Source organism: Acinonyx jubatus, chromosome B2, assembly GCF_027475565.1.
Source record: "Acinonyx jubatus isolate Ajub_Pintada_27869175 chromosome B2, VMU_Ajub_asm_v1.0, whole genome shotgun sequence".
In the NCBI taxonomy this organism is placed as follows: Eukaryota; Metazoa; Chordata; class Mammalia; order Carnivora; family Felidae; genus Acinonyx; species Acinonyx jubatus.
The window spans coordinates 127,237,214-127,263,218 of NC_069385.1; the positions used below are offsets into that span (position 1 = coordinate 127,237,214).

At 42.1% G+C, this 26,005-nt stretch overlaps 1 pseudogene; it reads left to right on the forward strand.

Annotated features, from left to right (window-relative positions):
* Nucleotides 1–1,639: 1,639 nt before the first annotated feature.
* On the forward strand, nucleotides 1,640–24,783 carry LOC128315676 (rRNA-processing protein FCF1 homolog; annotated as a pseudogene).
* Nucleotides 24,784–26,005: the final 1,222 nt, after the last annotated feature.

Genomic DNA, 26,005 nt, shown 5'->3' on the forward strand with positions numbered 1-26,005 from the left:
ATTATGAAACACTAAGCATCATTTCTGGCACTAGATAGGTACTAAGCCAATATTCCTTTTCTTTCCCGTAAAGTCAAACTCTGTCTTGTCTTAGTTCAGCCTTGTGGAATGACACGGAATAAGCTGAAGTCCTATTTCATTTCATATGTATTCCCTTAAATGTATGGCAATGGATCACATGTAGTCATAGGCTACATCTCCTGTGCTAGATTGCACATCTAGTTACCCTGGTTTCCAGTCACATTATCCTGGTCACTTTGCCTAGAGTTTGTTTTACTGTAAAATTCCCATTTGCATATGTTGCCCCCAAAGGACCACGCAGGTGTGGTAAGTACAGCACTGGGCATGGTGAACACATCCTGTCTCTCTATCTGGACACATCACCCCTAACCGGGCTGGCTAATTGGATCCACTCTGCAGGTTTTTGGATTCTGATTCTGTTATTCAGCATATTTACTATCACTCCTACTTTCATGATAACATACATTTGGTTGATTACACTACCCCTCTTTTGTCCAAATCATTTATAAAAATGTTGGACAAGACTGGGATGAGGGTAGAGCCAATAGAGATCTCACGATATGCTGACATTTGTTCATTAATCTGCTCTGCTGGGTATGTTAGTTCAACCAGTTATGTGTGAATCACCCAATGCTCTGTCATCTAGCCCACATTTTCCCCCATCTGTCTATGGGAATAGTCCATCTAGCTCTTTTGCATATATTATCTACTTGTGTTCTGTATGATAGATGGTGTTGCTTGCCTAATGGTGGGCAGGGGCCATCTCTTTCTCTTGTTGACCCCTATGCTGATAAGTGCTCAGTGAGATCTTAGATGACTGGATCTTTCAGCCATACTGCTCAATCAATATGCCTGTTTTCTCATCAATCGATATGCCTGTTCTGACCCCATAACATATATTTGTTCATACTTATTTAATATGTAGGCTGTATAAAAAACTCAATTTGATTTAAATTCTTTTTTTAAGCAAATAAACAACATTTAACCTGGGCTAAATCCTTAAGAGGGGGATTATAGAGAATCATATAAGGCAGGGAAGACAAGGTTTGCTTTGTGCCCCTTTACGAGAGTTGCTCTGTAAAGACAGGAGATAAGATATGGTTCCAAAAAGTAAAGCTGCTTGCTGAAGATAGGCTGGAGCCCAGGAGAGGCTGGCCATGCTGAGAAGCAAGACACAATCAGACCAGGTGGACCTGGAGAGTTCACAGGAACTTGGTGAGTAGCAAACTTTTGTTAATGTGCTGCTTAGCCACTGACAACAGAGACAGGAAAGCAGATTCAACAAGGCCAAATTAAGAAGAGACCATTTTTGTGGTGATACACCTTTGTTTATTTTGATCTATTTTTTAAAACTTTGCGTTTTTTAATGTTTATTTATTTTGAGAGAGAGAAAGAGATAGCATGTGATCATGAGCAAGGGTAGGGGCAGAAAGAGAGGGACACAGAGAATCCCAAGCAGGTTCTGCACTGTCAGCACAGAGCCCAACACGGGGCTTGAACTCATGAACCATGAGATCATGACCTGAATTTTGCTCTATTTTTAAAAATGTTTATTTTTGAGAGAGAGAGAAAGCCTGAGGGAGCGGGGGAGGGTAGCAGTGGGACAGAAGATCTGAAGAAGGCTCCATGCTGACAGCAGAGAGTCTGATGCAGGGCTCAAACCCACAAAGTGCAAGATCATGACCTGAGCTGAAGTCGGACACTTAACTGACTGAGCCACCCAGGTGCCTCTACCAATTTTGTTTTTTATACTGCATTATTTATACCTTTTTTCTTGTCTTATCACACAGTGTAGAACCTTTAGTAAAATGTTCACTGGAGCTGAAAATAGCAAGCCTCCTTATCTGATTTGATTTTAAAGAGAATATTTTTAATATTTCACCATTTAGCATGATGTAGGCTATATATTTTTATAGTGTTTTAAAAATCATTTTAGGAAATTTTCTATTTCCAGTTTGCTAAGAGTATTTTTAAAAATCATGAGCAATTAATTCAATTTCTAACTTAGAGCTGTTTTAAAAGGTTTAGAATTTTTTTGGATTATTTCCCTTTTCTTTTCTCCTTAAAGCCTGGAATATTGTTTTCAAAATTAGCTGCCAAGATAATATTCATACTCACTCATTCACCATTAAAACTTCATTAAATGCCTACAAACTGTGAGGTACAGAGAGAACACAAAAGTCTACTAAGATAAAAAATATATTGGCAATTAACAGAAATTTTCCACCAGCACTTCCTGATTCCTTCAGAGTATGGCATCACTCTTCAGACCCAAGGAGCCAGGGAAGAAGGAGCGAGCCAAAGAAATGACATTCTAAAATGACCATGAGATAATAGAAGGGAGAAAGGTTTACTGCCCCATGGAGAGGTCTCTGGCAAACACCAAAAAAATAATGAACCCTGGGAACCAAGTAGAACTTATTCGTAAAGTCATGGGCAGTTGGAGCTAGAACCAAATGGTACCCTTGGTACCATTGAACTTGGTACCATTGAACTGACCCCAGAGCCATTTGCTTGAACCAAATGGTACCCTTTAGGACAACTCTCCAGTCACTGTTTGGATACTTCCAGTCAAGGGTGGAAAGTTCTACAGGACACCCTGACCATTGTTTGCCTGCTAGAATTGTTAAAATACCTTCTCTTACATTGAAAGGAAATTTTCTTCCTGGTGTTCTTTTCCAATGATCTCGTTATGTCCTGTGCATTCACCGGAAAATTTCTCCTGCCTCTTTGTATGGTGGCTCTCCACATCATAGAAAGCATGTACAGTGTTTCCTCGAGACTTCTGTAGTCAGGACTCAACATCTCCAGTTACTTCAAAAACTCCTTATGGGAATTTTTTCCTAACTGCTCCCCATTCTCTCTCTGAATGCACTGCATTTGTCACCATCTCCCCCCAAACTTAGTACCAGAGTCACATGAAATTCTACACAAGTGAGCCAATCAGTTGGGTTAGTGTCAGGGGAAGCTGACATCTTCCTGTTCTCCTCAGTTCTACCTATTCCACCTACTTTTCCCATTCCCATTCTCTGAATCAATCCTTACTTTTCCCTTTCAGAACTTGGGCACCTTGGAGAGACACATAAGTGTCACTATGCATAAAAATGACCCAGAAGAACATCCATCCATTTTTCTAGAGGGAGAATGTGCTGGAATAGGTAACTAGCCCAATGCTCAGGAGAACAGTTCTTTATGGTGCTAAGATATTAAGGAATTTCTCCCCATAGTCCCAGGCAAGCAGTGTAGCACATAACAGAGTAACTCTTTACAATAAATAAATAATGAATTTCTGTGAAATGCAAATGTGAAAGATGTATGTCAAAATATGTTACCAGCATGGCTGTGGAGTCTTGGCTGAGTCTCCCACTTACCCAGTCCTTTTTCTTCTTCAATTCACTCAGTTTCCTCTCCAACTGAAAAACAGATGTGGCGGTAATAATCACTTGCAAATGGACCTCCCAGGGAGAGATACACATGTTGGACCTTTGTACACTGTGACTTGCTATGCAAATGCATGGCATCATTGTCACAGCGCATGTGGTTTTGGCGGATAGCAAGAGATCATTGTCAAAATAACAAAATCCAACTCAGGTATCTACCACCTTTGCATTCTTATATTGCTCCAAATGATTCTGTCCAGTATTTTTAGAGAGAGAATGCTCTAGAGGCCATTATGACTCTCAGAACAATCTGCTGAATGTTGTCTTAGTTCTCACTGGTTTTCATCAAGTATGGTTACCTTATGGCCTGCCTGGAGCATACAACTAATTTCCTATTTGGAAATGAACATCATTTTTATCAATTATTCCATTAGTTGCTCATCCCCCAACTTGTGACCTTTCTCTCATAGATGAGAACACGTTGATACTATAGGTGACATACATTTCCCCCAAACCCAGGCTCTTCCCTGAGGTCCCAGCTCCTGCATTGATCTCTGGTCCCCGCTGCCTCCTACTATGGGGCTCTCTGCATCAGCACACATTAGCTTCTGACTCCACAAGAAGAAGAAATGGTACATATGCAGCCAGGGAAGACAATAATTTCTAATGTGGATCCATCCAAAAGGCCCCTAAAAGGAACATCTTAGCCTTTAGAGGGTCATAAATAATGAAGATAATTTTCTCATGTTTTATGCAAGTATAATTTTTTGGTTGTAAACAGTGAGATGAAATATATGTATATTTCCTATCCCAAACTGTACACAATTAGCATTTGGAAGATTGTAATTATAGCTTGGTTGGGCTTTTTGTAGGTGCTAAAATTGATTTCTTGGCTGAATTATTTTGCAATAGACTTATACCACTAATTGTACACCTAAACGAAATTGAGTGTGAACAAATCGAATAACTTTAATTTTACCTTGGATAATAATTTATTGATGCACATAAAACTCCTTAATTAAATCTGGCATAGCCAGGCCTGTAGAGGCCCACATAAAGGCATTCTGTCACCCAGCTTTAGTGATTATTTTAATTTTAGAATAATGCTCTGCTATTCTTAGAGAGAATTGGGCATCCATTAAGGACTATGGCAGTAGTGCGTTGTTTGAATTCAGTATCTCCTTGAATCCCAGATGGATTTAGGGTAGCTCTTTTTGGAAGGAGTGTTACTCATTTTTACATTATAATTAAAGACATCCAAAATTGAAACTTTCATTACTATTTCTGAAAATAGCCTCCTCATTCAGAAGCTTCCAAAGTCTCTCAAAGCAGGAGGAGATGAGTGAAATGTGGAGACACACTTTCATCCAGATCAATACAGGTTAGATACTTGATCAAAGAGAAACCATTTATATAATTATATTGTTTCCTCAGGCTGCCATAACAAGCACCACAAACCAGGTGTCTTTGAAATAAGAGAACTGTATTATCTCACAGTTCTTGATGCCAAAAGTCCAAATTCAAGGTGTCAGTGAGTCCATGCTCTTCCTGAAAACTTTAGGCGAATCCTTGCTTGCTTCCTCTAGCTTCTGGTGCTTTGTTAGCAACCTTTGGCCTTCTGTGGGGTGCGACTGAATAATTTCAGTCTCTGCCTTTGTCGCCACATGGAGTTCTGCTGTGTGAGTCTCCACATGGCGGTCTTATAGGGACACCAGCCCTGGTGTGGGACCAGGGCCCACTCTACTCCACCGTAACCTCATCTTACTTAATTACATCGGCAATGACCCTATTGTCAAGTAAAGACACATTCTAATGTATTGGAGGTTAAGACTTCAACCTATTTGGGTAGGTGGGGGTATAGTTCAACTCATTACAATAAGAAATAATTATGGTAGCACAGTTCCAGATGTCTACTCAAGAAGGCAAGCACAAATGCAATGAATAACTCACTGCAAACAAGAATGGCTTTGTACATTCTCAGCACCCTTTAATTCCAATTAAACATGGGCTCCATCCAATGTAAAAACTATTAACTATCATGAGGTATGTAAAAGGATATCATTAAATGATGGCAACCTCTTACTGTTTCCATAGATTAGGACAAGAAGGATGAGGATTTAACTATAGTGGGAAAGTGTTAAGGCAGAACATTCGTGTCAAAATGGCACAGCACTGCAATTCCCTAGAAGAGAATTCTGCACCAGTCTTCTTCTCTGGGATGTTTTGGCAAAGCAGAATGTTCCTATTTGCTAGAGATGGATTGAGAGGAGAAATTTCTAGAAGAAAGGGGATGGGTTGGCCCAAGTTTTCTCCTCCTTCTCCTTCTCCTTCTCCTTCTCCTTCTCTTCCTCCTCCTCCTCCCCCTTCTCCCCCTCCGCCCTCCTCCTCCTCCTCCCTCTCCCCCTTCCCCTCCTCTTTCTTCTTCTTCTTCTTCTTCTTCTTCTTCCTCCTCCTCCTCCTCCTCCTCCTCCCACTTTGGAAACATCTACTAGAGCCAACACGTGCATAACCTACTATCAAGCAATCCGAATTCTAGACAAATTGTCATGTGTGCACAATGAGACATAATAGCAAAAATCTGAAAACCACTAAAGTGTCTGTCAGGAGGAAAACAGGTAAATAAGTTAAAGGAATACTATGAAATGGTTTATATAAGTAAGTGTATGATTCCACCTGTATAAACTTCGAAGATACAATATTGAATGAAAACAGCAGGCAGGAGAATGGTATGATGGTATGTGTTGTTTGAGTCCTGCCTGTGCATGTTTAAAACACACATGGTGTATTTTGTTTATAGATACATGTGTGTGGTGTGGTGCAGAATTATAAAAACCTAGATCCTCACCAGATTCACCACTGGGGTTGCCTGTTGGGAATAATCATGGGCAATAGGACCCCATGCAAATGTGACAAAATGTTAACATTTTTCATTTTGAGTGGTAGACACATGAATATCTGCTATCCTTTTGTACTTCTCTAGAAATACAAGCAGAAGAGAGACATGTTTCCTGCTGGACAAGGCTTGTATTTAGCCACCCTCATAGCCTGGACCCACTGAGGCAAGAATGGCAGGAACCTGGAACGTCAAAGGCCCTGTAGCTATTGCCTGGCCTTGAGTGGGTAACTCTCAGTTTCCTCAGCTGTAAAGTAGTGACCAAGGTAGTTCTGGATGTTGGGGAAACTGCCCTCCCAGTCCTGCCTCATTTCTCTGGCTCATTGCTGCAGCTTTCTTGCCTTTGCTCACTTTTTCCTCTTGCTTGGAACTCCCTTTCCATTTTTTGGCTGAAAGCCTGGGCATATTCATATTTAAAAATATTTTAAAAATAGACTTATACCATTTTCACCCATTTACTCCTAACCCTTTCTTTCCACCTTTGGTAAACACCAATCTGTTGTCTGCTTCTATGAGCCTTTTTCTTCCTTCTTTAAACTCCACATATAAGAGAGATCATACGATTTGTCTTTCTCTGTCAAACTTATTTCACTTTGCATAATGCCCTCAGAGTTCATCCATGTTGTCACAAATGGCAAGATTTCACTGTTGTTTTTTTTTTTTTTTGATGACTAACTGATATTCCACTCTCTCCATATACCATAATTTCTTTGTCCATCCGTCCATTAATAGGTTGTTTCCATGTCTTAGCTATTGTAAATAATGCTGCAATGAATATGGGGGTGCAGATATCTTTTTGACTTAGTATTTTTGTTTTCTTTGGATAAATATCCAAAGAAACCATCCAAACCTGGATGGCTCAGTTGCTTAAGTATCTGACTCTTGATCTCAGCTTAGGTCTTGATCTCAGGGTTGTGCTTAGACTCCATGCTGGCTGTGAAACAAACAAACAAACAAACAAACACCCTCCCTAATTATCTGGATAAATATCCAGAAGTGACATTCCTGGATCATATGGTAGTTCTCTTTTAACTGTTTTTCAATGGGTGTTGGTGGTTTCTTCTGATGTAAAGAAGGTTTTAATATGATGTAGTCTCACAAAATGAAAAGAAAACCTACCAAATGGGGAAAAAGTTTTGCAAAGCATATCTGATAAGACATTAATATACAAAATATATAAAGAACTCATACAAACTAATAACAAAAAACCCCCAAACAATCTGATTTAAAAAAGTGCAGACGATCACAATATACATTTTCTCAAAGAAGAGAAACAGGCAACCAATAGTTACATGAAAAGATAGTCTACATCATTAATCATCAGTGAAATGCAAACCAGAACCACAATGAGAAGTCACTTTGCACCTGTTAGAATGGCTACTATCAAAAAGACAAGAGATAACAGGTGTTGTTAAGGATGTGGAGAAAGGGAACCCTGTGCACTGTTGGGGGAAATATACATTGGTGCAGCCACTGTGGAGAACAGTATGGAGATTCCTCAAAAAATTAAAAATCAAACTACCATAAGATTTAGCAATTCCACTGCTTAATATTTATGCAAAGAAAATTAAAATACTAACTTGAACATTTATCTGGAGCCTCATGTTCATTGCAGCATTATTTACAATAGTCAAGACATGAAAACAACTTAAGTGTCCACTGATGGATAAAAGGATAAAGAAATTGTGGTAGATATACACAATGGAATATTATTCAACCAAGGAAATCTTGCCATTTGCAACAATACAGAGAGATCTTGAGGGCATCAGGCTGAGATAAGTCAGTCAGAGGAAGACAAATACCATGTGATCTCACTCAGATGTGGCATCTATGGGGAAAAAAAGAAACACCACTTACCAAGCTTATAGACACAGAGAACAGAATGGTAGCTGCCAGAGGTTAGGATTGGGAGGGCATGGCGAAATGGGTGAAAGGGGGTCAAAAGTCATTAGACTTCCAGTTATAAATAAGACAAGTCCTGAGGATTATAATGTACAGCAAGGGGACTATAGTTAGTAATTCTGTATTGCATACATAAAAGTTGTTCACTTAGTAGGTCTTGAAAGTTCTCATCTCAAGTAAAAACCATTTTGTAACTATCTTTCGTGATGGATGTTAACCAGACTAATTGTGATCATTTTGCAATATATACAAGTATCAAATCATTATGGTGTACGCCTGAAACTAATATCATGTTACATGTCAATTATACCTCAATTTAAAAGAGAGAGAACCTGGGCCAGATCTTAGATTTTTGTCTCTAAGCCACTAGTGTTTACAAGCTGTAATGAAATGTACACATATATATCTGTAAATCTATGCGTTCTCAATGGATCTGTTTCCAAATTCCACATTAAACAGTCTTATTCAGTCTAGCATAATTATATGGGCTTTGACACTAGACAAAATTGTTTGCATCCTCTCTCTGCTGTTAACCATTTCCATGTCCCTGAACAAACTGCTGAACCTGTTTATGTCCCTGTTTTCTTGTCTGTCAAATGAAAATAATAATAACTATCATGTAGGATTAAATGACATAAGGTGTTAATCAGTGGATCCCTTCATGTATTCTGAAACTATGTATTGAGTCCCTACTGTGTTCTAGGTGCTTTCCTAGGCACTGGGGGATAATTCATTCATTCTTCACTAAATATTTATTGAGTACCCACACTGTACTAGTAATTGGGAACCACACTGTATGAAACAGTCATGGAGATTGCATTGTAGGGGAGGGAGACAGACATTGAGCAAGATTCAATAAATAATATTTAGTAAGTTAGGTTGTGACAGGTTCTTTGGGAAAGTCCCAGAGGAGGGAAGAGGGTAGAGAGATGTGTGAGGGCAGGGGGCAGGAGGGATATTGCAACCTTCCCACGATGGGGTTCTTGACATTGGTGTCTGCCGTCAAGGAGCACACAGGCGAGTGCTCTTCTTCAGTACACAGCGGGCACAACTTGACACTCCATGGGTTGCATCTGTTGTGGTTGTTGATGATGCTTTTGTATTGAAGGAAAAACATCTGAACTCAATGCCATGTGAGCCTGGGTCACACATGTATGGTCACTGATCACTGACTCAGTTTACCAGCTGGCTCCTCATTGATTCATGACCCCTTTTGGAGTTTCCCTGGGTGAAATCTGAAACTGGCCACCATACTCAGGGGGCAGGGAGAGACTGAAGAAAGACTCAGGCCACTCTATGTTGGTAGGTGGCTGTTTTATTGAGCAAAGGGAATTTACATACAAGGTTTGTTTTGCTCAGCAGCAAGATGAATGGATCCCCACACCTGCCCACCACATCTTAAAGCCTTAACTGGTTTCAGTCACACATGTCATGCAGGTGCTCTCAACACCACATCATTATCTCAAGGCTTTGTCCTTGGAGCATCTTCTGGGAGGAGGAGGAGCAAGAAGAACCCATATTTCAAGGACAGGGAAAGGGTTGAGGACCCTCCCATTGACTGGGTCCAGCTTATAGGTCTGCTGGTGGTCACCTCTTCTCCATGACTTCCCCCAACCGTCTCAGACACACGCACCTACACAGACTCACCTCCTCCAGATCTTCCAGTCTTGCACCAGCATTTTCTTTCCACAGTGAAGGCAGTGGAAAAGACTGAATATTTTTAGAATGGCAGAGAATTGCTTTCATGCCTGCTTCCAAACCTGCACAATTTGAGAACTTGGGTCAATCCAGACCCAGAGCATATAAAATGCTCATTTTATGACTGTCATAGGAGTACAGACTTTCTAGAAAAGGAACGAAATCCATTATCTCCCCTAATGGATGTTATAGGTAGCTTCTACTAAATAGTGAATAAAACAAACTTAGAACAATCCTCTGTGCTGAGTTTATGATGCAGTCTATGGCTCCCATAAGGGAATAAATGATAATGGAGAGAGAAATATTTACCCAAACCAAAAGTGGGAGTCATTTACTTAGTCATTAACTGTGATACTGGCACAATGTTCAAATTATTGTGCTAAAATAATTCATTTCTTAAACACATAAATATCATCAAGCACATAATTTAAAACTTTCCATCTTAACTGTTCATTTAAAAGAAGAAAAAGATTAGTTAAATAATCCTAACTCAAATAGAGGTTCCTTTCAGGGAGATGGAAAACTTTCCATGGACAAAGTGACTGTGTGGACAAGTGCCAGAAGTAATAGGCCCTCATGCGAAGAGGCTATTTAAGCATTGCTACAGGGCTTTCTCTGGAAAGATGTCACTGACTGAGTAACAAGCCCTTTACTTAATCTGGGCTCTCCTCCTTTGTTCCCTGTGCCTACCCTCATCCTCCCCTTCTCTTTCTCTGGGCCTGGGGTCAGCTCCACAACCTCCAGGAAGAAGTCCCTGTATGCTCCAGCACACTGCTTCATCTTCTTTCCACCCATCTGTAAGGCTGATGGTCTGAGCTGCACCATGTTTTCCCCCATTTTCCCACACATGCATGTCTTGCTGTCCTCAGAAAGCAAGAGACAGAGCCTCCACAGCAAGGCGGTCACACTTCCAATAGGTGTCCCCAGTCATTCTTGATACCATTATGGGCATCTTTTTGTGTTGAATAATTTGGTATGAATCAAAAACCCACACATTACTGTACTGTATTTTGCCACAAACTTTCCCAAGAATCTGTCTACTCACATCACAAGGCACAGACAGTCCCGCCCTTCTACCTGAGATTGCTTCTGGGAAAGAATACAAGGATTTCTAAATATTTGCTGTCGTCTCTCTTTGAAACTACATAATGTCTTAAGTAGCTATAATTAACATCAGGAAAACAGAGGAAACCCTGAAGTTATCTGGAAGAGGGTCTTGTATTGACTGACCCAGTTTTAGGAGGATGGAGAGGAGGGTCAGTTTAAAATGACTTATTCTATTTTCCGTGGTTAAAAAACAATGTGTTTTCATGCTGGGAAAGTAGACATTAAAAACAGGCAAAAGAAGAGAATAAAAACTACCAGCAATCCTGCTCCTAAGGTAACAACTTCTCACAGTTCAGTTGATATCCTTCAAGTCTTTTTGTATTCGCATATATCTGTATTTTCTTTTCCAATAATAGAGTAATTTTTAACAACATTGTTTTATAACCTGATTCAATTAGAAATATATTCAGAATAGTTTCTGTTATTGGATTTCCTTCTGCATAGGATTCAGAATGACCGTTCTTCTTGGCTTCTGCCTTTTGGCCATACCCTGTGTCCAAATATGGTAGCAAATTCTGTTGGCTCTGCCTTCACAACAGATCCAGAATTTTGCTACGGCGTTACCCCTGGTGCAAGGCACCCTTGGAATATTGCAACATCTTCCTAATAGACCCTCCCCTTTTGACTTGTTCCCTTATGCTTGTCTTAAACACAGCAGCCAGAGTGATTACTTAAAAACCTGAGTCAGATCACGTTGCTCCTCTCCCAAGCCCTCTATAGGCTCCTCCTTCCATGGACTAAAATTCAAAGTTCTTACTGTGATCAGTAAGGCCCTATACCATATGCCTCACCTTATTTACTTCTTTCCCTCCTGCTCACTCCACTTCAGCCACAGTGACTTCCTTGCTGTTTCTTGAATATGCTCCAGCCTTAGGGTCATGCATTTTCTGTTCTTCCTTTCTAGAATACTCTAGAACATTCCCTACCCCCAACTTGTTCCTTTGCCTCTTCCAACTTTACTTAGATATCATCTTCTCAATGAGACCTTCCCCAACTAGCCTATTTAATATTTTCTAACTCCTACCCAAACCCTTTCTCCATACACTCTCCATCTTCCTGCCCTGTTGGATTTTTCTCCACAGTCAACATCACTCTCCAACATACCAAGTATTGTACTTTTGTGAAAAATGTGTTACATTTGTTGCCTTTACCCGCCCTCCCCAACCCAGCATGCAGGCTCCACAAGGCCAGACTGTCTGTCTGTGTCGTTCATACATTTCTCTCCTATGGAACCATGCCTGGTACAGAATGAAGAAAAAGCATGTCACCTGTGGGTAGATCGTGGTATGTTTAAGCAGTCTCTATTGTTGGGCATCTCGTTGTAGCAATTTCCTCTCCTCTTATAGATAATGCAGAGATCCATAAAACTAAGTGCTTTTGTTCATACACTATTTCTTTAGAACAAATTCTCAGAATTAGGTATACATTTTTTGTTTTACAGCTTTCAATACATGGTGCCAATTTACTTTCCAAAATGTCTACATCAAAGAACTCTCATACCAGCAGCAGTCCAAGTCAGTGACCATTTGTCCACACCCACGTCAACTCTGGGTGGTACCAGGAATCTCCATGTGTGTGTTTTCCCAATCCAATCAACAGCTTCTCAGGAAATACAATGAGAGGTTTAAGTACTTTGACACTGGGGTGAATGGAACTCATTGGACCAAAATTTTCCAAAGGCTGAGACTCTAGAGAGTAAGTGAGGTGGTATAAGAGGAGGAGCATTGGCAGGGAGAGGGACTGTCTTGGGCTGACCACGTGAGGATGTAGCAGTGCCACCTGACCCTGCTATTGTCAGGCAACACTGAGACCATGATGTCATGCAGATGCTTGTCTGCATAGTTTTTCTTCTTCTTTTTTTAATGTTTATTTATTTATTTGAGAGAGAGAGAGAGAGAGAGAGAGAACAAGTGGGGGAGGACCATAGAGAGAGGGAGACACAGAATTCAAAGCAGGTTCCAGGCTCTCAGCTGTCAGCACAGAGCTCGACGCAGGGCTCAAACGCCCGGACTGCAAGATCATGACCTGAGCCAAAGTTGGATGCTTAACTGACTGAACCATCAAGGCGACCTGCATGGTTTTTCTTTTTTAACAGATTCTTGTAGAACACCTATTCTGTACAAAGTTCTGTGCCTGCCCCATGCTGTTTGGACACCAAATGCATGCTGGTCCCTGCCCCAGAGAGAGCAGCAACCCAGCTGGGGAAGGAAGACACACTTAAATAACTCCAGAGTTATTCATCTGGCACTGCTCATCCTACACCTGACTGGTACATTTGTTACAATGAATGAACCCACACTGACACATCATTATCACCCAGAGTCCATAGTTTACATTAGGGTTGACTCTTGGTGTGATCCCTACAGCCTTGGCAAATATAAGTGACATGCGTTCACTGTCATAATGATGAAGTTTTGGGGTGATGGGGATTCATGGGGTCTGGAGCCAACAGCCAAGAAAGAATTCTTGAAGATGTCTTTGGTGCAAAAAGGCGATTTTATTACAGCATGGGGACAGGACCCATGGGCAGGAAGAGCTGCATTGTAAGTGTGTGGGGGAGGGTGTTATGGAGTCAGAGAGCGGAGAGGGAGTTTCCAAAGAGACTTTCACTTGCTAAAGACTTACTGGAGGCCTAGCTATTGTCAAACTAAGGTTGTTTTTCCCCCTAACAAAGCATTACCATTAAGACAGTTCCTGGACTTTAGGCTATGATGGGATTGTCCTTTCTGGTAAACTGGTGGAGACTCTTATCAGTTTAACCATTTGTTTTTTTGTCCTTCCCTGTTTTTGGGTAGCCTGGAGTGTCCAAGGAATATCAGACTTGTTGGGGTTGGTGGGGGTGGGGAGGGGTACTGTTAGCCTGCACTTTGCCCTCAGCTTGCCCCATGCTCCCTCATCAATAGTATCATGCAGAAAGGTTTCACTGCCTCCCAGATGTGCTGCATCTATTCATCCCTCTTTTCCTCTTAACCTTTCCCAACCTCTGATCTTCTTATTGTCCCCAAAATTTTTCCTGGAAAAGATGTCATAGAGTTGGAATCATACAGTATGTAGACTTTTCAGATTGGCTTCTTTCACTTAGTAATGTGCATTGAAGTTTCCTCCATGTGTTTTCATGACTTGGTAGCTCATAGTGCTGAATAATATTATGCTGTCTGGATGTAACAAAATTTATCTATCCATTCACCTACTTAAGGACATCTTGGTTGCCTCCAAGTTTTGGCAGTTATGAATAATGTTGTTATAAACATTCTTGTGCAGGTTTTTGTGTGAACATAAATTTTCAGCTCCTTTGAGTAAATATCAAGGAGCTCAGTTGCTGGATTGTATGGTAAGAGTATGTTTAGTCTTGTGAAAAACCGCCCAACTGGCTTTCAAAGTGGCTCACCATTTTGCATTCTCACGAGCAATGAGTGAGAGTTCCTGTTACCTTCAGCCAGTTTTCAAAACTGTCACATTTCACAAAGAACATGAAGCTTGAGAAGGAGCTTGAGCTATGGGTAAATGAAATTCATGAATGGACAAAAGAGAAGAGAAGAGATTGTGGTCTGGAATCATGTTCTGGGAAGCTATGCAGCCCAGAAAAGACTTAGGCATGAAGAGGAATGATAAACAGATAATCCACTGACTACTCCCATGGGGACATATCATTTTCCCTTGAAACTTGGATGCTACTGCTTAGACCTCTCTGTCTTCAGCAAACTTCCCAGGCAAAGCTACTGGGGGTGTCTCCTTTGGGACAGGTGTAGTAAGGAATTTGGTTTCGCCCAGAGAGATCTCACTTTTATCCCTGGCTCCGGGAAGGTAACCATTAGACCCTTGGAACTCCCTGAGTGATAGGACAGTCTTTGTTATCCAACTGAGCCCCTTGGACCACAGATAGCTTATGCTAATGGGTGGCTCAGGATGGGCCCCTCAGACTATGTGATAACAGTCCAAATTCCTTGGAGAGGGACATGGAATTGAGTTCAGACCAATGGGCAATCAATCAATCAGTCGTGCCTATGTAATGAAGCCCCAATAACATCTCTGGACACCAAAGCATGGGTGGGTTTCCCTGGTTGGCAATACTCCTTGTGTATCCTCACACACTGATGCTGAGAGGGTGTCACCTCCTGAGGACAATGGAAGTCCTGTGTTTGGAAACCCCTGGACTCTGTCCTCTGTGTGTCTTCCTTTGGTTGGTTCTAATCCTTTCCCTGTAATAAACTGTAGCCATGAGTATAACAGCCTTCAGTGAGTTCTGTGAGCCCTTTCAGTGAACTGTTGAAACTGGAGGTAGTTTTGGAAAGTCCCTGAATTTACAGATGATGTCAGAATCAAGGGTAGCCTTGGGAACTGTTCCTTAAGACTCTACAGCTTGACTGGCTCCAGGTAAGGCCCCCCTCTGCCTCTGTGCCTCCTCTAGACAACAAACAACTTTGAATTGTTCTCTATTTCTATTGTTCCACTGGAATCCCAAGAAATAGCCACATGCTGCTGTTGTTTATTGCAGATTTCAGAAATGGGTCTTAGAGGAAATAACAAAGTTCTTATCTTTAGTAGTATCCCTAACAGTCCATATATCATCATAATGTGGAATATACATGCCATATATATATATAGAGAGAGAGAGAGGGAGGGAGAGAGAGAGAGAGAGAGAGAGAGAGAGAGAGAGAGAGAGAGAGAGAATCTAGCAATGTGTGACCTGCATTCTGTGTGGTGTGGAAATGACACTTCCTAAAATAGGAAGGGCCTCTTTCCCTTGTGTTTTCCACATGGCAAGGTCATTCTGTGCATGAATACAGGTGGAGTCTTTATAAAATAAAGCCCAACTCTCCTGTTTGTGCTTCCTCTGGCCTTTCAGACTAAACAGATCCTTTACATTGGCAAAGGGCCGGACAAGCATTTAGTATTAATTAATTCTTGGAAGTCTCTGGGGAGAAGGTAAGTATTCTTGGGAACTGACAAAACGGACTTTTCATTAAGCAGGTAAAGCATTTCCCTGAGGCTTGAGCTTTTCCACCTCAGGAGTCCCCCTTGCACGGGGCTGGCCCAGGGGCATCCTGCCACCCCAGTGCCTGAGGGCCCTATGGACGAGGGTACCAATGTGCCGTGTGTGTGTGTGTGTGTGTGTGTGTGTGTGTGTGTGTCTTAACTTTTACTTTCACTGACAGTCTCACACCAGGCTTTTCAATTCTGGTGTTTTTCCCATTTAGAACATGAATCTGACCAGTTATATTTGGATGTTCAAAAGGAGAGCCTACTGGTGTCTGTTGCTGACATAGTGTAAAATTTGCTTGGGTTAAATGTCTGTCCTTGGCGACTTTCTACTGTGTTCCAGGTAAGTCTTTTATCATTTTTGAAATGTACATGATGACTTTTGCCTGCTGGAAGCTGTGTTTGCTTTCTTCTCTTTTGCCCTTCTCACCTCATCCCCTGCAGACCCATATTCCTCAATCTAGAAATAGGCTGGAGGCACTGAGGGGGTGGGGAGAATCCTGTGTCAGAATTTGCACTGTCCATTGAGTGTGTAAATAGAGCAGTGATCCTGCTATCCCTTCCATGTGTTGTTGTGTGTTTATCACACTTAGATCCAATCACAGAGTTTGCAGCTAAAGGGACTGTAGATGCCACACTACCCACTACTCACTTATCACAGTGACTTTGCATCCACTTTTTGTTGAGGCACATCTGTCTCATCCACTATGAGACAGAGGCTTCCTGTTAGTCCCAAATAGGGCTCTGCACATTCTAATGCTCAATGTGGTGCATAGTTCTCTGATTTACCAATATTCAGTTCTCTGCTAATTTTGGATTACAATTTTCCACACTTTTGAATTTAGGGATGGCAAAGTGATTAGCTCCAGACAGACATGAGAAGAGAAGTGAGGTGTGTCCTTCTGGACTAAGACATTTAGTTGCCAGAGTTTACCTTATTGCCCACCCCCTCTCTTGTGGAGAATAGTGAAGCCTCACATAGAGGTGCAGGTGTCCTAAAATGGTGTATAGTAATTTTTTGGAGAAAAACCTCCTTGCCACCAGCATCCATCTTGGACATGTAGCGTGAGGGGGAAATAACCTTTCAGTGTGCATAGCCTCTGAGATTTTGGTGGTTTTGTTAGTGTAACCTAGCCTAGTTTATGGGTTGGCAAACTACTGCCTATGGGCCAAATCTGGCCCCCCCACCTGTGTTTATAAATAAGTTTTATTAGAACATAGCTACACCCATTCATAAACATTCATTATGGGTATACATACAGCTGCTTTCATGATGCAGTAACAGTGATGAATAGGTGTAACACAGACAGCATGGCCTGGAAAGCAGAAAATATTTACTATTTGGCCCTGTAAAGACAAGGCTAGCTGATACCTGCCTATCCTGATTGAAATATTCAGTAAAAGCTTTTAAATAATCCAATCGACACTATAAAAGGTGGAAGCCCAAAATTGTTTCTAAAATCATGTCAAATTATTTTGCATGATAATCAGAGCAACTTAATTGGCAAGTATGTATCAAGTACCGTTATGTGTCAGGTTTGGGGAGAATGCTTTCTCCTTGGGGCCCTCTATGTTCAGGGGTGGGGGAATGTGCTCCCCTTCTTTGTAAATTTGGGAAATAAGGACTGACGCTGGGAAGGAGGCTGTGACAAGAGGAAAAAAAAAAAACTCAAGGACTTGGCATGGACTAAGGGATTTCTCACTACTATCTCCACTAAAATTCATTCATTGATTCATTCATTACATATGTTATAAGCTGATGCCATTGATTGAGTCCAGAACAGAATAGATGACACTAAGAAATCTTGAGGCAATTACAATACACCATGGTTAAGTGTTAGGATGGGAGGGGCACAAGTTGCCCAGGGAAGGTTCTTCCTTATTCCTATCCCTATTCCTACCCTTGACCCAGCCAAAGTGGTAACTGCTGAAACTCCCTGAAACTGAAGCCGGACAAAGGCTAAGAATTGGTGACCCACTAGCTACAGTACTTAGGAATTTCCTTCCCTCTGGAGAAACTCTGGAGCAATCTCTTCACAACCACATCGGATGGATGGCGGATCACGTAGCAATTTCTAGATCCTTACTTTAGCCAGAACCCCGCCACTAAGGCTTGTAACACAAAAGAGCTTTCCCCATGCATATCTGCCTCTAGCTCTTTTCATCTGATGGAGAGAAGCATCCTATTGATCATGACAGCACAAGGAACTGTGATTTTCTTTTTTTCAGGGGGTGGGGCTCTTCAGTTGGGAGGGAAGGGCTGGCTAAGCTGGGTGGCAGGTAATTGAGCGGTAGAGACACACAAGCTGAAATGATAATAAATGCGGATGCTGCAGACTGAGGTTTTATGTGAAGTTTGCCTTTCCCACATTTGTACCTCCAACAAATTGATTCGGTACCCAGTTCCAGTCATCATCTTATTTCAAATTCGGTTACCTAGGAAACAGAGGGCACACTGCTGGGACAGTCTGCCTGTGTCCTGTGCCGACTGAAGCTATTAAAGCCCATCAACTTGGCCTCCGAGAAGCACTGAACATGGACAATTTCTACTTCCAGCCAGGTTCTTATTTATTTATTTTACTGCCCTGGCAGCAAAATGAGTTATTGAACCATTCAGTCTATCGATTGGGATAGTTTTTCCCCTTGAGTCCCTCAGATGCCCGAAGCCCTTGGGACCTGGTGGCAGCCCAGGAAACTTTTGTTGATGGTGAGTCCTCACAGGGGAAGCCAGGCAAACATTCACCTTCAATTTCATGGAGACAGGGGTCTGGGCTGCAATGAGGCATGGCACCACCATATCAAGGTTCTTACTATCTTTGAACATATGGACAAACACACATGCACACAAAACTTTGCATGTAATTTAATGGAGGAACTAGACTCCCAGGCTAAATATTTTTATCTAAATTTATTCTTCTGGGGATGAGTTTTCTTAGTTTTGAAAAAAGTAAATAAGCTTTTGATATGTCCAAGATCCAACAATCCTAGGGACTATCTGACCCCAAGGGAAATTGTATTTCATTGTGCATCCTGGGAGATCTCTCAGTCCATTTATATTTGTTCTAAATATAGCGAACATGATGGAAATCATACTTCTGTTTTTGTACAACCTGAGGACAAAGAATGGTTTTATACATTTTTTAAGTGTAAAATGTAAAAAAAAGACTACATTTACATTTTGGGGGTGGGAACAGTTGTTCAAGGAGTTGAGGGTATTGATTGCTTCTTGGTCTGAAAAGCCTAAAATATTTACTACCTAGACCTTTATAGAAAGTTTGCCAGCTCCCAGCACCACTTGACTTTTTCCCCTGTGATAGCTCTTCCCTCACTGGCTGAGGACCCAATGTGGATGCTGTGCCAACTTCCAAGTATGTCACTCCCAATTAGACATTCAGGGACCAGGGAAATGACCATTGGGACAGAGTTTATGGACCCAGTGGGCCCATTGTGAGCTGGGCCTAGGCCAGGGCTCCATTTGTTACCCAGCCCCCTTATGTTCCTCAGTTAAGGTAGGCAGGCATGACATTGCTTTATGGCTTTACAATGTCAACAATGTCCTCAGAATATTTGGGTATTTGCTTTCTCCAGTGTACAGTAATCCAAGTAAATGACTTTATGTTCCATTAGGGAAGACATGAGAAATCATTACCATGTATACTTTCCATGATTGCAAGGCCTACCTGCCTGTCTTCTCCCTCCCTCCCTCCCTTCCTCCTTCCCTTCCCTTCCTTTTTTCTGAGGATGGAGACTCTCCTTCAGTCTGTAGGTTCTGGATCAGGTTTGGGAACTGAGCAAAACTGGGGCACTACCTAGCTCATCCATTCTTGATTTCTTGGATTGCACAGATAGAATGCCATCCTTACTGGCTGCCCATCTATTTTACCCCTAGGGGCCCTGAGGTTTTTAAATTTTTAAATTTTTTAAAATAAAGTTTATTTATTTTTGAGAGAGGGAGAGAGAGAGAGAGAGAGAGAGCAAGCGAGCATGCAAGCAGGGGAGGGGCAGAGAGAGAGGGAGACAGAGAATCTCAAGCAGGCTCTGCACCGCCAGCACAGAGCCTGATGTGGGGCTTGAACTCATGAACTGAGAGATCATGACCTGAGCCAAAATCAGGAGTTGGACACTTAACCAACTGAGCCACCCAGGCGCCCCTGAGGGCCCTGAGTTCTAGTGACTATTTGTTTCCTCCCTGGAGGTCAAGCTCTGTGGCTGCCCCTCTGACCTGGACACTATGATAATTGCCTTCACCTGGCTCCTGGTGGTGACATGCTATCACGTGGTCTTTCTTGTTCCAGAGTCTTTTCACCCCACTATCCTGTTGTTGGCAAGCTCAATTCTGTGGCAGCATCTCCTACAGAGCCATCACTGAGTCCCTGAGGGAAGTTGGAGCCTGTCTCACATGTGTCTTCCTTAGTGCCCTGGGAACAAGAGCATCCCCTGGACATCCCCTGGACCCTCCTTCGGAGCATATTCTTCTGCTGTGTTTTCCAACCTGATACAGTATATCCACTTGAGTGTGCACATTTCTCTGAACAGTCTCCACCATATGCCACCAAAATGCTGGCAATTCTACCTTACTTCGTGCAGCGGTTACTTTTCCATTACAAGCATGTCCGCACTGTCTCCTGGGGCTGTCCCCTGGGTGCTCCATCTGGAATCCTGGGTGAGTGCTTCCAAACCTATAGCATTTCCACTATCATACCTTGTGTTCTGCCCCCCTTGCTCCAACACACAGTCTGGCCCCCACACACGTGCCTAGGCTGCTGCTTCAGCTGGCTGGGTCCTGCTGCTCCTGTGAGATATTGTTCCTTTCCTCCTTCCCAGACCCAGAATGACCCTAGCTGGGCTGTGTTGTGCCTTAGCCCTATTAGCTCTAGTGTAGGCTTATGCCAGAAGTGGAGGTGGCTGGGACCCCAAGAGGAGCATGTGTTTTATGGAGGAGAGGCCTGTGCACCTACCTATAGCCAGGCTTCAAACATGGGGCTGGGTTAAGGGAGCTCTCTGCAAGCTCCAGGGCACCAGCAGATTTGGGCCTTTCAACCCCCGTGTCCTCACCTTGGGTATTGGGATCCCATTTTTTTTTTTCCAGGACCTGACCTTGGAGCAACAGGTGTGACGTGTTTGAAAGAGTGGTCTCTCTCAAACTCTGCTGCCCTGTGGATTCAATTCCTTGCCTTGTCTTCAGTCTCCCAGCACAGAGACAAGAGCCTCCCTCTATGCTTCCAAGAAGGCCCTCTGGCTTTCCAGCCTAGATTTCATTGCTGATTAGTTGCTCCCGGCTTTTCTTTATCTTTTTCCAGAAGTCTAGCAAATTCAGCAGTAGCTACACAATTCTGTTGTTCTTATAGCAATGATTTCCCTCATATTTCTCAAATGCTTGATGCCTCCCCTACCACAGATATGCTGTCCCATTTCACCCCTGGTGAAAGTTCTAGCAATTGTCCTTCTGTTTTATGCCGTGGGCTCTGGACTCCACCTCCACCAGTGATAGAGAGTTTTCATCCTCAGCTGGGTGGCAGATGATCTTGTTCCAATATCTCATTATAATGTCTCCTTTCTTGAACCACTCCTGATACCTACCAACTGTCACAGGCTGGGTTCACTGGGAAGCTGACTCTGAGATAAAGCTTATTGTGCAGGATGTTTATTAGGGAGAAACCACATTCATGGAAGGGAGAGGACAGAAGCACGACTGGGCAGAGGGAGGTGTCAAGCTGTGATACAGTGCTAAGATCTTTGGTGACTCCTTGTGGACTATGAAGCAGAATGACCCTTTAGAGTTGCCCCAAATGGAGTCTTTTGTGACCCTCCATCATTGGGTGTGAGCTGCCACGAAAGAGTGGCTCACCTTGGGAAAGTGGCTTTTTCCAGCATTAGCACTTTGGCCTTTGCACACTGTCTTGTGTTAACACTTCTGGTAGCTGGGGGAAGAAATGTTGTTTCTGAAGGGGATCTGAGCAGGACATCACAGTGTCCACTCCATGTATGTCAGGTTATCTGGCCCCCTATCCCAGTTTCTCTGCTGAACAACTGTGGCCTTGGATAGATCTCTTAATCTCCATAAACTTCAAGTTTCCTTAAGTTAAAAAAAAAAAAAGGTGAAAACCAACATATGCCCATTTTAGAAAAGCAAGCAAAATACACTCAGGTAAAAAAGTAGTCACTTGTAGGTCCACCACTCAGAAATAGACATTCCCACCCTGCAATGTGTTTCCCGCCTTTTTGCTCCATATTTTTAACAAAGTTGTAACTGCACAATGTTCAATTTTGTATTCTTGTTTTCATTTAACATTATGAGTGTTATCACAAACTCTTTGTAAACATTAATTGCTAAATTATTGTTTCCAGTTGTAAGCATAATAACTATTCATAATAACAATTTTTAGAAAAAGCACACACATCTCTCCCTTTGGAAATAACAGTAATTAAAAAGAAATAAGAGTGCAGCATGAACATGGGGAAGCAAAGGAAGGCAAGAAAGTACATGACCGTGAAGTAAATGCTTAGTCTCAGATATCAGAGGCTTCAACAGAAAGATAAAAGCCTAAAGAGAAAGAAAAGAAAGGTTCCAGTGCACTCAAGGAAAGAGAAGTTGCCCAACACCATCCTGTGTATTCTTTTAATATGACATAGCTGGGCCCATCTTATGACATTCTGGTTGATACCAACTTTATCAACTTGTCTATTAAAGGCAAACTTGACTTAGTACAGTCAAAGATGGACTACCTGTATGCTAAATGTATAACTGACTGTTAAATGGCTGAAGTTGAGAATTTGGGTCAAGAGTATCCAGTGGCTCTAAGGATTCCCGAGAATCCTAGGTTTGAATGATTACCATGCACAAAGGAACCCATGAGGATAACTACTTAATATAGAGAGTAACTCAGCACAACCGTTACATTGTGGCCACAGTTGATTGGTGGGGGGAGCTTAAAGGAAGGATATGGAAGATCCCTGGAGTTCCCATTATGTACATTTCTTTTTTATTTTTTTAAAGTTTTTAAAATTTATCTTGAGATAGTGTGTGCACGAGTGGGGGAGGGGCAGAAAGAGAGCAGAGAGAGAGTCCCAAGCAGGCTCTGCACTGCCAGCATGGAGCCCCATGGGGGGATCAAACTCCTGAACTATGAGATCATGACCTAAGCTGAAGTCAGACGCTTAACCCACTGAGCCATCCAGGTGCCCGCATCACGTACATTTCTAACCATAGGTACAACACTGAGTAGATGCCAGATGATTATGGAGCCCCTCAGTTCCAATTCTTTTTTTTAAATTTTTTTTTAGTGTTTATTTATTTTTGAGAGAGAAAGTGTGTGTGAGCAGTGGAGGGGCAGAGAGAGAGGGAGACACAGAATCTGAAGCAGGCTCCAGGCTCAGAGCTGTCAGCACAGAGCCCATTGTGGGGCTCAAACTCATGAACTGTAAGATCATGATCTAAGCCGAAGTTGGACACTTAACCAACTGAGCCACCTAGATGTGCCCCTCGCCGCCCCCCCCACCAAGCTCAGTTCCAATTCTTAAGAGTTCCTCTGCCTTCCTTTACCAACTTTTTCTGTCCCCAGTTCATATAGCACTATGCTATAGAATGAATTATTCTATTTACCCATGTGCTCTCTTATAAGCTGAGTATGATTAAATATACTCACTTTTTGTTGTTTTTAAATCGATATCTTGTGGTGTGTTTTTTTTTTTTTTGTTTTAGAGAGATAGAGAGTGCAGGAGCAGGGGAGGTGCAGAGGGAGGAAAAGAGAATCTTAAGCAGGCTCCATGCACAGCACTGAGCCTGATGTGGGGCTCTATCCTACAACCCTGGGATCATGACCTGAACTGAAATCAAGAGTCAACCAAATGAGCCACCCAGGCACCCTGAAATTGATATTTTGTACCATTTTGCATTTAGTTGCATCTTTTTATACATCAGATGATTGCTCACATAAAAATAAAATAGAATCATAATTAAGTTTTTGTTACATAACTCCTTTGTTTTGTGTTTGTGTGTTTATAAATAATATTGGGGAATTTTTTCTATATTTTCCTATTTGGAGGATGTCTAACACCAATATCCAATTCTTCAGACACCAATTGGGTGTCCTACAATTCAACACAATTCTGACCTCCTCTGTCTCCAGGGTCAGCATCAGACTCCACAGGAGTTCAGCCCACAGGACCACCCCCAGCCCAGAGGCCAAATGGCCACCCATACTTCTAACCAAATGTCCATAAAACAAGCGTTCTCACAACCTCCTCTTCAGGTTGGATAATTTGCTAGAATGGGTCACAGAACACAGGAAGACACTTTACTTAAACCAGTTTAATCTAAAGGATACAAATGAACAGCCAGATGAGGAGGTGCATAGGACAATGTTTGAAGGATGCTGAGTTCAGGAGCTTCTGTCCCAGTAAAGATGGGGTGTACCACCGTCCCAGCACATGGATGTGTTTTCCAATTCAGAAGCTCATCACATCTCATTGTTCATGAGTTTTTATAGAGATCAGTTTGCAGCCCCACCCCCCCTTCCAATAAACTCAGGTGTAACCAAAGGGGCTCCTAATGAATAACAAAAGACAGTCCTATCATTGGGGAAATTCCAAGGGATTTTAGAAGCTCTGTGCCAGGAACTGGGGACAAAGACCAAATATATTTCTTACTACACCATACTTTTAAATCTGTTTTTCTGTTCATCCTGAACATCCCTACTACCTATTGTATATTTGTCTCCACCATCTTTTCAATACCTGCATCGTATTCTACTGCACCTATATAAAGCATAACTTAACAAATCTCCTTTTTGAATATTTTTTCTAATATAAATAATCTCCTGAGGAACATTTTTACATGTAGATCTTTGTGTTCATCTTTAATCATTCCCTTGGTATAAAAATCTTGGGAGTAAAATGATCAGGCAAAGTCTATGAACATTAAGTTATTTGATATATATTGCCAAATTACCTTCTCGACAAGCTGGATTCATTGACTCCCTGTTAGAAGTGCATGCAGACACTCTGTGGGCAATTGTAATGCACTCATCAGGTTGGTCCTAGAGATGCAGATTGTGGTGCCTGCCCATGCCTGGAGTCCCTTATAAGGGAGACTGCTCACCCATAGTCTGTTTTGGAAATACAACCTGCATAACTGTGTTTCTATAATGTAATAACCCACCCTCCCTGGCGACTGCTCACCCACACCAGGCAATCCACAGGCTTATCAGCAGCCTACCGGAAGGCCTGGGGCTTAGAGGCTCATGCCTAATAGGGTGATGGCTATTTGCTCAACTGGTCAACTTCTCTCTTTTAGAAGTGCTAGATGGAAACAGAGATTCTGTCATTTACCAATGACAGCTAAAGTATAAATGAAAGATGCAATAGTGTCATCATGGGCCAAGGCAAGTTAAAGTCATACAAGGAATAAAAAAACATGACTAACATAAATAAACAGGAACTAGGACACATAGCAGAAGCTGTGAGCTGGGAAGAAGAGATTCCAGGTGACAGACGAGGAAGTTGCTCTTGTTGAGGAACTTGGGAATGGAACAAAGGAGGGGAGAGTAGCAAGAACTCATAAGTGACACAACCATACAGTGAAGATCTTTGACCTCATCCTCTTAAAGCCCCAGAAACTTGGAACGAATTCCTGGTCTCCTGGGGCCTGGCCAAATCCCAGCTCCTGGTATGTGCTTATCATATCATTCCTGTTGTCCCAAGGACATTTTTGGATAGCTCCTCTGTCATTACTGGCTTGAGTTTATCTTAGAGCCCAGAGAGCCTAAGATAGCATGAATGATTCATAGACATCATTATTTTCTTACCTATAACTCTCTTAGCATTCCTCAGTTGCCTGCTTTTTGTCATTGTTATTGACCATTATAAATGAGGCTATGGTAAACATTTTTGTGCATGGAACTGAGTGCATGCACGTGTGTGTGTGTGTGTGTGTGTGTGTGTGTGTAGCATCCTTCCCTTCATCAAATTTACCACATCAAGAAATTCTTCATCAAAAGGCAAAAACACTGATTTTCTTTTATCA